A 12,065-nucleotide genomic window follows, 5' to 3' on the forward strand; every position below is an offset into this window, starting at 1 on the left:
TCCACGTGTCACCGGTGGGCCCGTTGTGGGGTACAGTGACGTGGTTGGCATCGTCATAGACAAACAACACAATATAATAATGCACAGCGGAAGTAGAAATAGATTCATTTCAACTTTAATTAAAATGTAATAATAAACATCATAAGTAGTTGAAACGGATCCACAGGCGGATCAAATAAAATAAGATAAATTGTTCAACAGTTTATTTGTCGTCCGAGCTTGCGAGACTATAGTGGACGCTCTTAGGAAACAGCCAGCCTAGTTCGTTTAGTACCTGCACTTAACCTTTTGGGAAAAATACGTCAGTTTACACTGGTAAATACAAATCAACTGACTCATTTTGAAAATGACTGAAAATTTATTTAAATGCACAAGGCATAAATATTTTTATTAACTTGGGATAATTATGCAATATAAACTTGTGAACGAATTACATGCTACTCGTACATTTGGTGGCCCGGGATCTGCTGTCCGGGCTAAAGATTAAATGACACACCACATTAAAGAGTTATACACGTCGGGTGTACGCCTACACCCCGTGCTCTGGTCGTGGTCATCTCGTAAGATAATGCCAAGGATATCCGGGACACGGTCAATAACCCCCCAAACCCTTAAAGTAAAACAAGACTGTTTAAACGAGTCGCACAAACTATTCAAGACTGGACACCCAAGGGCGCAGGATTTGTGCGCTCGATCAAGCGGTATTCTATATACCGTACCCCAAGCCCGTATAGGGAAAATAAGTCAAAATGTATTTACCTGAGCAAGTATGAGTCACAATTGGTAAGTGTAGGTAGCTTTTACTGGGCCTCCTAATATGGAACAAAGGTTTATAATAACCTATTAGATTCCTAACGGGTCCTTTATTTAAGCCTAAGCTTTGACCGGTTAGTTTTAAGGACGATACGGTACAAGCGCACGATTAAGCGAAAGACCGGATAGAATGTGATTTAGACCCGACAAGTTTGAATACTTGTATAATATGGGTATACTAAATACATTCTGTATTTTGAGACAAAAATGATAACGTCTGACCCGTTTCGGTCAATTTACGCAAACTAGTTACGTAAACCGAACCGAACGCAAAAAGGGCGTTACGGGTAGCCAAAAGAGTCAAATGCAAGTTCCCTGAGATAATATGCTTTAAATATGATATAATATCAGCAAGTTATGTTTTATTATGCCCCGAATAATTTTAAACTCAATTTATGCCTTAGAAGGGCATTTTGGTCATTTAAAAGATTATAAAAGAGTAAAATTAGAAATCTGAGTTTCGGGTCTGGTTTATACAGTAAATATACTTTATTTGGTATATTATAACAGTAGGGTATGACCCATATACCAAACTTAACATTTAAAATCAAACTATGCACCGTAGGGGTATTTTAGTAATTTCACAAGGGCTAAAAATGCCAAAACTGGAAATCTGAGTTCAAACATTTATACTTACTGTTATTATATGAAAATATACTAAATACATCAGTAGGTATGAGTCTTATATGTTTAAAATGAGTATAACGCCTACTATACGCTAAAAACGCTTAAAATGCGATTTAGAGCTGTTTCCGGGTTTTCAAAAGAAAGCTGAGATTTTTATATTTCTAGAATGCTCAAAATAATTTATTTAACATATAAAATCAGTAGAAAAAGGTTTGGGGTCAAAAGAATGTATAAAACTCATTTTATGGCTTAAACGGTCAAACCGGCATTAACCGAATCGACTTAGCGACGTATGATCCGATCAGCCAAAAATTAAATAAAAATCTTCAAAAATCCCAAAATATTATATAACATCAGTGGGTAAAAGGTTTTATATCAAAACGTGGCCTGAAATGGGTTATACGCGAAATGCGTCGTTTATTAAACATAAAGTCATAGTTTTACGCTATCGGCCATAACTCAAAATCTGGACCACCAACTGGTCTCAAATTTTCGGTGCAAGTTTATAAATTAGTAATAAAGATTTCTACTCTTTCACTTTTCCAAAAATCACGTTTTATATCAAAAAGGGCAAAATAGTCAACTTTAAGCATAAATCGGAAACATGCAAATGAATCGGTTAAGCATAGACTCGAGATATAAAAATTCCAGAAAGTTAAACTAAAATAAAAATAGTTAAACGAATCGATAGTCTACGAAAAAGTCGTTTTACAAGACTTTCGGTTCCGATTCGTATTTATACTAAAGATTGTCGAGTTGATTATGATAAAACACATTCTTATATTCATTATAAGTTATTTTTGATGATCAAACTGATTGCATGTCATCTACATTGCCATTTGAGCTACATTTCGCAAAAACGATTTATGTTGACTTTTTAAGAACATCTTTGACTCGACAAATAGCATGCATAAAGTGGGAATCAGAGAATACCCTTTTGAGGGTTTGTTTCCCACATAAATACCAACATATCAGTGGTTTCAATTTGAGAAATGACAGAGCTAAACTCGTTTAATCGAAAAGTCAAACTATATGAACAACGGTTTGACTTTTAACTAATAATCAAAGCAAGAACGAATTATAGAATGATATGAAGGCTTACAAAGGTCCTAATGAAGCTTAGTTAACACTTAGAGTCTGCCTTGTCGACCAGAATGTCCCTGGAGAAGTCTTGTGAAGTTCTTGCAAGTTTGGTGTTCTTGATCACAATGCAAGTGCCTCAAAAATGTGAGCTTTTGATCTAATTTATGGTGAATTCAGATGTTACCAGAGCTCCACAGGTGTCCCAACATGCAAAGGCTTCCATTGGTGAGTTTTAGAGGTGCACACAGCTGTTCCCCACTTCAAAATTTGGACCAGAATGCAAAATTCGCGAATTACTGCATCTGATAGGGGCATGCGGCCCGCTTAGACCTGCCCAGGCGGGTCGCCTGGCCTGCTGGTCAGCCAAACATCTTTCATACTTGGCAGTTTTGGTCCCTGTCTTTGCACGCGATGTTTCGGCTACTTATTTTGACTCGTAAACCCCCAAACTTGGTTTTTAAGAACCTTGGGACATTTACCAACATGGTAATGTCCTCGGATAACTTTGCGCTCAACCGAAAAGCCATGAAATTCGACGTTGACGCTTTTAACCCCTCAAGTACGGTTTTGGCCATAACTTTCTCATACGTTAACGAAACTTCACGAAATTTTTACCACATATTCTAGTGAGTATATTTTAGCATTACAAAGCTTCGGGTCTGCCAAAAGTTCACTCAGAGGTATAAATTCAACATGTTGACACTTTTAGCCCCTATAGTTTGTAATTCCTCACTTTTGTGCATTTTCCGCTTCGTATGATCCATGATCCATCCGTTTAAGGTTATAAACATTATGTAGGGTTATCATAGAGTCTATTTATCCATTGTTGACACTTTGGACCCTTACGTTCCATAGTTTTCACCTTTTTGTCAACTTTAGTCCCTCTAAAGTATGTTTTCACATACCGGAACCTTATGACACGTGTCAATACATTATTGGACGAAATTTTTCGAGGTGTTACATGAATACTTGATAAAAACCGTAGGTCACGGTTTACATTCCGTAAGCCACATGTATGTATATTAGGATGGTCATGGCTGACTTGATGTTTGCTTCCTACCGTCAAAGTGAGATATAATATTCACTATTACATTTCTTTTTTCAATGCTGCCTTCACGTGCATCCACAAGAAGTCAGCCGCCACTTCCCTTTTCTTTCTTTTAAAATTGATGTGATCCTTCAATTAATGTTGATGATGATTTATTATAATACTCCCTCCACTTGTTTGCCATATATTATGTGTGTGAATGTGAATAATAATTTGCTTGACTTTTGATCACCTCCCTCTATACATGTAAGATCGATCATGGATGTCATATGATGATCAAAAGTAATTTAGTAACTTCTCTCTCACTGCATGCATAAGACTTCTTTCAATCCATTTTTAATATATTTTTTTAAACTCATGTCACATGTGCGCTTCTTTCTAACACGTCGTAGCTTATGCCAAATTACGCGTTCTTACCTGCAAACATACAAACTTTCGCAATATTCCAATTCCAATCACATAATCATATAAAGTAAGCTAAACCACACAAAATCAACACTTAAACACCTATGTTTCACACTTGACATCACATCCCCACACTTATCTTTGATTGTCCTCAAGCAAACCAATCTAAAACTACTCAACACAGTAACAACACCTCTAAACCCCTAAACCGATTCAACAATTTAAGTCCCAAGTCATACCCGTTCCATAGACTGACACAATCAAGATTGACAGTCCGACAAGCAATTGGTGCAATTTTTAAAACTTAAGACTTGTCTATTTACAACTAACCTGCTTAAGATTATACACATGCTACATGCCCCTCACAATCATCTCTCCTCTCGGTTTAAAAATATAAACTAGCGTGTAATGTGCTAGCATTTATATCACTCAAAACCAAACATGAAATCCTATAATCATAAGCTTGTACGACAATCACACCTTCACTGTATCATATAACATGGCACATATCAAAAGGACTTTCGGTTTTGGGCTTAGGCTAAGGGTAGCAAATTTTTTTGGCTTATATTTTTTTTTCTTTTTTCATGGCGAATAAACAAACGACCAACCGTGACAACTTTATTTGCAACATAACATACTTGTGGGTTGGTTTATACCCAAGACATGAACAATATGCACAACACTTCCTTTTTGTCTTTTCTTTTTCTATTTTTTTTCTTTTCTTTGTTTTCTTTTTTTTTTTCATTTTCACATATTCATAATTTGTCGTTCACGGTCGGTATCGCAAATTTCACATCGGGTGGACAAACGAAAGGGTAACTAGGCTCAACAGGGCTACTAAGGGTGATAACTAGGTAAACACAAAACAAACATAACGGGTGTAAGGGAAGGGATACCCTAATGCCTTTATCATTTACATGCACATATCAAACCACAGTCTCAGCATGTATCAAATCATACAAGTTCTAACACAGAATAACATGCGGCCTGCTCTCAACAAATGAAGTCATAATATAAATCATTCTATCATTCTACAGGCTCAAATTCTCACCAAGAAAAGGGTAAAAAAGGCTGCCGACACGTAGCATACGCAATCTAAAGCATGTTACCCCTAAATAAACATCTCTTCTCAACTCTTTTAACTAAAAACACCTGTCGGACCTACTCTCATGAAACTTAAAGGAATGACCATGACAAGGGACTATGTTAGTTTACTACCGGCAAGGAACCCATTAGTGATTGAAACGTTCGGTTTTCGTATCCATTTAGTTCACTTGAGGCGATGAAATTCTTTAAAATTTTCAAAATTTTCAATTTTTTTTTTCAGTTTTCATCGTTTTCAATCACTTTCAACCTCTTTCAAACTCTGTCCCAAGCCTTTCCCTTCCCGGGTTTCCCATATCCCCACACTTGGACGACATTGTCCCCAATGTATAGTGCTTTAAAAATAAAACCCGGGAATACCAACTAACAAACATCATGAGCGACTAATTCCTCACACAAAAGACATAAACACATTCCCTAGACACAAATTGTTTAACAACACCAAATACGCGAATAAAAATGCAATAATAAAAGTGGAACAGACTCCCCTAGTTTAAAGTGTAGAATCCTCATGCATCATGTTCCACCACGACCGTATAGCATTTCATTCGCGGCCGTGTCCACAAGTACTCGGGTCAATCTCTACAATTAGTGTTCAAATCATCCCCGTCCAAATGGAGATTGAGTATGGACAGTTTTGAATGAACTCTAATTCGTGCATTGTCCGCTACTGCAACTAGAACGTATTGGGACTTCACCAAACATCCCCACACTTGGACCATTGCATCCGTAGAGATGAATAACCTGATAACCTGTAAAAGTACTCAAGCAAAAACAAAACAAATATACACTACTCTACATCCTCGGGCTGCCTCCCGAGAGCGCTAAGTTTATAGGTCTTCAGCCAGACCATACCTGACGTTCGTTCATGGGGGTCGAAGTGAACATTTACCCACCGAGTTTCCTGCATATGCTCGGTAATTGACATTCCAAATTCCTATCTGCTCTCTTCTGCAAACGATACTTGATGAATCAAATCGAAACAAGTGAAATCCACATTTTCCTACCGAATTTCCAAGGTGTTTTCGATAGTTGACATGTCGAGTCTTCACCTTTTTTCCTATGATGAATACGTCTGTTGGATCATTGTATAGCCACTTCAATATACCTTGTCCGAGGTCTTCTCTACTCACCTTTCTCTTATTCCCACTCGAGCCATCATCCCCGACTTTGTTAGTTCGAGTAATCACAATATGCAGCGGTTCGGGATGAACTTGGACTACTTCAGTCTCTAGATCTTCAATAGGTGCTAAGTCTTCATGTGGGTTTACACCTATAACTTCAAGTTTAGGAAGACTTTCAACCTCTTCTTCATCTTTATCAACAAAAACAAGTATTTCTGGTGTTTCTTCAACAAATGCAGGAATGGATGTGGTATTATCCTTCACAGCCTTCAATGTTGCAATTTGTTCGTCTATTCGATTCGATCGTTGGACCATAGCCTCAGTTCTCAACCTGCTCTCTTGTGCCACCTCCGTCATAATATCTAGGATTTCATCAAGTTTAGAATTTTGGTGTTTACCTTGACAATCATTTTGACTTTGGTGTTGCTGATCTGAGATCCCTTGGTAATTACCATGATTACACCATTGATTACGCATATTAAAATCATTGTATGTTGACTCAGAGTAATCATGGTAACGACCATTATAATATTCTTGGTATCTTGAGAAGGGCATCATCTCGGATTCGTAATCAACATAATCCAACTTTTGCTCATACTTGTAGTTGACATTTGACTGATAGTGTCCCTGATATGAAGGTGCCTTGTACCCAGACATCAATTTTTCTTTCCAAAACACTGGGTCTGTCCAAAACACTAGGCAATCTTCATCTGTGTGAATTTTCCCACAACAAGGGCATGACTCATGAGCTCTATCCTTGATCCAAAGATTTCACTTCCTGCACAAACAAACTAAAACACCCGCGTAGAAACTAACATATAAAAAAAACTAAAAACTACAAGAAATATTTTTGGGTTTTTGGTATTTTTCTAATTTTTTTTATTTTTTAAGAAAAAAAAAACAACTAACTAAACACAAAGCGCACCGACTCCCCGGCAACGGCGCCATTTTGATCGATGTCGTAAGGTCGGTCAACAATAAAGTAATAGTGTCCTATTCACCTTTTACTAGTAAAGGGCAAGTAGGGTGTCGAATCCACAGGGAATCAGTGGAAAGTATGAAAGTCAGTTGTTTATGACTAATATCTAACTTAAAACCTAATTGCTTTTTTTCAGTTTTGAGAATAATTATGAAAACAAATGTAACTTTGGATTTGTAAACAATAATGAGAAAAGGGACCAATCTCCGGGTTTTCAAGTTATGCAGAAAATCGGTTTACTTAATTACTACCAGTTGGAAATCACATAGACATGATTTGTAAAACTTGTTTTGATAAATAATTAACGGACAATATATTTGATTGCAATGATCCACGATCGAAACCGAAAGATTGATGCAAATGAATAGTAACCCAATTAATTACCAATTTTAGATTTCATAAACATTAACCGGTTCAATGATTAAAGGTTTAAAACAATGACATCCTAGAATTTAATCCCGGTTGTTGATGAACAAACCAAATAATTGATGAACAAGAATGATTACGATAATAAAAAATTGTTTAATCAAAACAAAAACAATAAAAACGACTAACCGAAAGATTAATCAGTTCTTAATCCAAAAAGTTGTAACAAACGCAAACCAATGTTCAAACATAACCCTATTCCCGAAGACGGTCACAGAAAATCTAGCCGCTCATGATGTTCGAACAATCCACAATAGCTTGAAAAAAAGTTGATTGTTGCATGATGACTTGGTATCTCGTGATGATTGATGATGAGATTCTAGAGCTAAAGGATGTGGTCTCCGGCTGCCAAAAGAGATCCCCCCCAAGAAGGTATACGGCTGCCAATCGTAATGTGGACGTTGGGCCTATTGAGAGGTAATGTTGGGCCGATTTGGGAGCTGCCCATTAATAATACTTGCTGTTGACTTTCGATAATCAAGGAAGTCCACGAAGCCAATAATCACGTGCATGATGAAGCCCACTAAAATCTTCTAAATTGCTGCCTTCTAAATTCGTGAGTTGTGGCCCAACTTTTGTGGATCCCAAAGTGATTTTTTTAGATTGCTGTCACAACTCCCAGCCGTAAGTCCCATACTTCATGCGTAAACCCCATGTGCAAGTGTCTGTTCACTTTTGTGAATACTTGATAAAAACCATAGGTCACGGTTTACATTCCGTAAGCCACATGTATGTATATTACGATGGTCATGGCTGACTTGATGTTTGCTTCCTACCGTCAAAGTGAGATATAATATTCACTATTACATTTCTTTTTTCAATGCTGCCTTCACGTGCATCCACAAGAAGTCAGCCGCCACTTCCCTTTTCTTTCTTTTAAAATTGATGTGATCCTTCAATTAATGTTGATGATGATTGATTATAATACTCCCTCCACTTGTTTGCCATATATTATGTGTGTGAATGTGAATAATAATTTGCTTGACTTTTGATCACCTCCCTCTATACATGTAAGATCGATCATGGATGTCATATGATGATCAAAAGTAATTTAGTAACTTCTCTCTCACTGCATGCATAAGACTTCTTTCAATCCATTTTTAATATATTTTTTTAAACTCATGTCACATGTGCGCTTCTTTCTAACACGTCGTAGCTTATGCCAAATTACGCGTTCTTACCTGCAAACATACAAACTTTCGCAATAATCCAATTCCAATCACATAATCATATAAAGTAAGCTAAACCACACAAAATCAACACTTAAACACCTATGTTTCACACTTGACATCAGCCATTTCTGAAAAATTGGAATTCTTGCTCACAAAAGTCAAGCTGATGGAAGACTATGCACAAGAGCTGAGCAGAAAAAGGCAGATCAACGAAAAGAAATGAGAAGAAAATATCTTGCATACATCATGAAAGAAAAATTCTATCCTGCTGAAGAAAAACAATTTTGAAGAATGGCCAATGGTTGCTTTAAAGCATGAGGCAAACAGAATTGAAAGGATTAAAAATGACCCAAGAAAGAAGAAGACAGCTCCAAATTGGAACAAATACAAAAAGCTCATTGCTGACCTAACATTTGAGTACAAAAGAAAGAAGCAGGAGCTGGTGGATGCTAAGGTGGATACTGCTGAAGCCATATCAAAATGGACGAAGCAGTATACCGATGAGGCTTATGAAAGGCTTAAGAAAAGGAGGATAACTGTCTCAGACACTCCAAATAAGCCTGACTACAAAAAGCTAGAACAGCAGATTGATGCTCTTAAAACACTGATCACATCAACCGGTCCTTATGGAAAACCAAGAAAAAGGAAAACTGTTGATCAGTGAAAAGGAGAAAGAAAAAGAAGCTGAGTACTTCACAGAAGCCATCAAGAAAATGGATCTAAAAGAAGATGGATCAGCAAAGCTTCAAGACCTTGCCAAAAAGGTATTGACCAAACCTGCATCACCAAACACTTCAGCAGACATGACAGCCATTGAGCTGGATCAAAAGAAAAGGCAAGAGCTGATTGAACAAGAAGCTGCAGAAGACATAGCTGCAGTAAATGAAATCATACAAAAGGTTCTCAATCAAATATCTGCTGAAAGTACACAACTTTTCACAAGGCCAATATCTCCAAACTCATCAGTGAATAAATCTCTCCCAAGAAACCCATTGGATTCAAAAGTACTAAAATGGATGTCTGATCAAAAGACCCATGTATTGACCCTGGTTAGATCCAATGGTGAAGTGAAGTACATATCAAGGAAAGAAGCACTAGGTCTTGGTGTTGAAGATTTGCAGGATCTCCTTGAACTTACACTGTGCAGGGATGAGGATGACTCAAGTTCCAAGGACTTTGAAGTGGAATTTAAAAGACAAGTAAAGGAACTTCTGATGAGGAATAAAAATCCAGAATAATGAAGGGTTCTGGCATTATCTGTTCCAGGGGGAGATTGTTGGGATTGAACCCTACTAGAGGAACAGATAATGAAAGCCAAAACCAGATCAATACAGTGGATTAGTCATAAGCAACTGTTTACATTAAGCTTTCCCCTTGACAGTGGCTCCAACATCTGATATGCTCCAAGTACTTCCCTTATCAACAACTGCTGATCCTCAATCTACTGTTAAGCCAAAGCACTGATGAAGGTTAAAGGCTGAAGCTCAATCTACTGACGGAATCCAAGTACTGCTGAAGAGTTAAAGCACCGCCCATTCAAGGTCTGATCACCCTTTGAAGAAAGCACTGTTGCTCAAATAACAGTGGTCGACTACATTAGTGGAATGAAGAATCAGTGTTTATACATCAGTGTTTAGAATGTAATCAGTGTCTGTATGGTCAGTTGTTATAGAACAGTAGATAGAGTTTGTTAGTTTGTTAGATGTCACTTTCATGGTGACGTCAGCTGAGATACCTCAGTGGTTTGGTTTGCCTATAAATGCAACAGTACCCTGTACTGTTACATTTGATTTGACTGAGCGAGTTCTTCTCCTCATGTCTAATCCTTTCATCTTGTGCAATCAACATTGGAGCATCAGGCTGAGGGGGAGTTTAGTTTTGTAAGCATGCTTTGTAATCTTTTGCTTTGATTTGTAATCTTTCGACTTAATGCAAATCATGTGTTTATCAAAACTGTTTTCTTCCTTGATTGTGTTTACAAAGTTTGTTGTTCATTTCCACTGCACTTAATGTTTAATTCATGCAAACAAACACAATCATGAGAGCCTTCGATCCTAACAGATTGGCCTTGCAGAACGTTTTTCGTAATTGGTTGAATTACTTGGCTCACAGAACTTTATCTCAATAGACCACGGAATAAATTTTGTTGTGGCAACCTTGTTTCGATAAGATTTGTAACATAAATGTAGTTGCTACAAACTTTATAAGCGGTATTGGAGCTATTTGCAATAACAGATGTGGCATTCGATCCAAAAATTTATGAATTAGTTTATATGTATACTATTATGCTTTAGTTTTTGTCATGTCTTGCAAGTAAATATTAGCGGAAATATTGACCAAGTACATATGGAAAGCATATATCTAGAAATATTGACCATTTCCATTGAAAACATATATCTAGGAGTAGTGATAGCAGTGATAGTTGTCATTTTGTATCTATAAATATTTTGTACATCTTGGGAGGAGGGCATCGATTCAATCATAGTCAATATACAAAGTTAATATGGTGTCAGAGCCTATTAACCAATAAACCTAAAAGTCCTTGCAGCCTATCCTCTTCTTCTCTATTCAGTTTTTTTTTTTTTTTTCTGTTCCTTCTTTTTTTCTGATCACTCCATTCTTACCCGGCGACATGGCTGACAAAAACAAAAATACCTCCTCAACCTCGGTCACGACCGAAAACAAGCACCTTCACCCGGTTTATTCCGTTACAAACATCCAGAACAAGATCCGCACCCTTGACGGCGAGAAAGTTACGTACTCGGCATGGGTCAAGCTCTTCAAACTCCATGCCAAAGGGTACGAGGTTCTGCAACACATCGACGGCTCGGGTTCTCCGGCCGAATCAGACCCCGGTTACGACCTATGGGTCAATGTTGATTCCATTGTTTTGCAATGGATTTAGGCCACTTTATCGGATAGTCTCCTTGTCCGCATTCTCGAAGACGAAACCACTGCCCAGAAAGCTTGGAATAAGCTTCAATCAATCTTTCATAATAACAAAAACTCACGTGCCTCGTGTCTCCTCTCGGCCTTCACAAATACCACACTTACTTCTTGTGCCTCGTTGAACGATTATTTTCAGAAACTCAAAGACATTGCTGATCAGTTGGCCGACGTGGACCAACTGGTCACGGAGTCCCGACTAGTCCTTCAAATGGTTCAAGGTCTCCCAGCGGAGTATGATACTACCGCGTCCTTTATTAATCAGTCTAACACCTCATGGGACGATGCCGGCAACATGGTTGAATGGGAACAACGTCGCTAGCAAGCCCGCCAACAAA

Source organism: Helianthus annuus, chromosome 4 (genome assembly GCF_002127325.2).
Source record: "Helianthus annuus cultivar XRQ/B chromosome 4, HanXRQr2.0-SUNRISE, whole genome shotgun sequence".
NCBI lineage: Eukaryota > Viridiplantae > Streptophyta > Magnoliopsida > Asterales > Asteraceae > Helianthus > Helianthus annuus.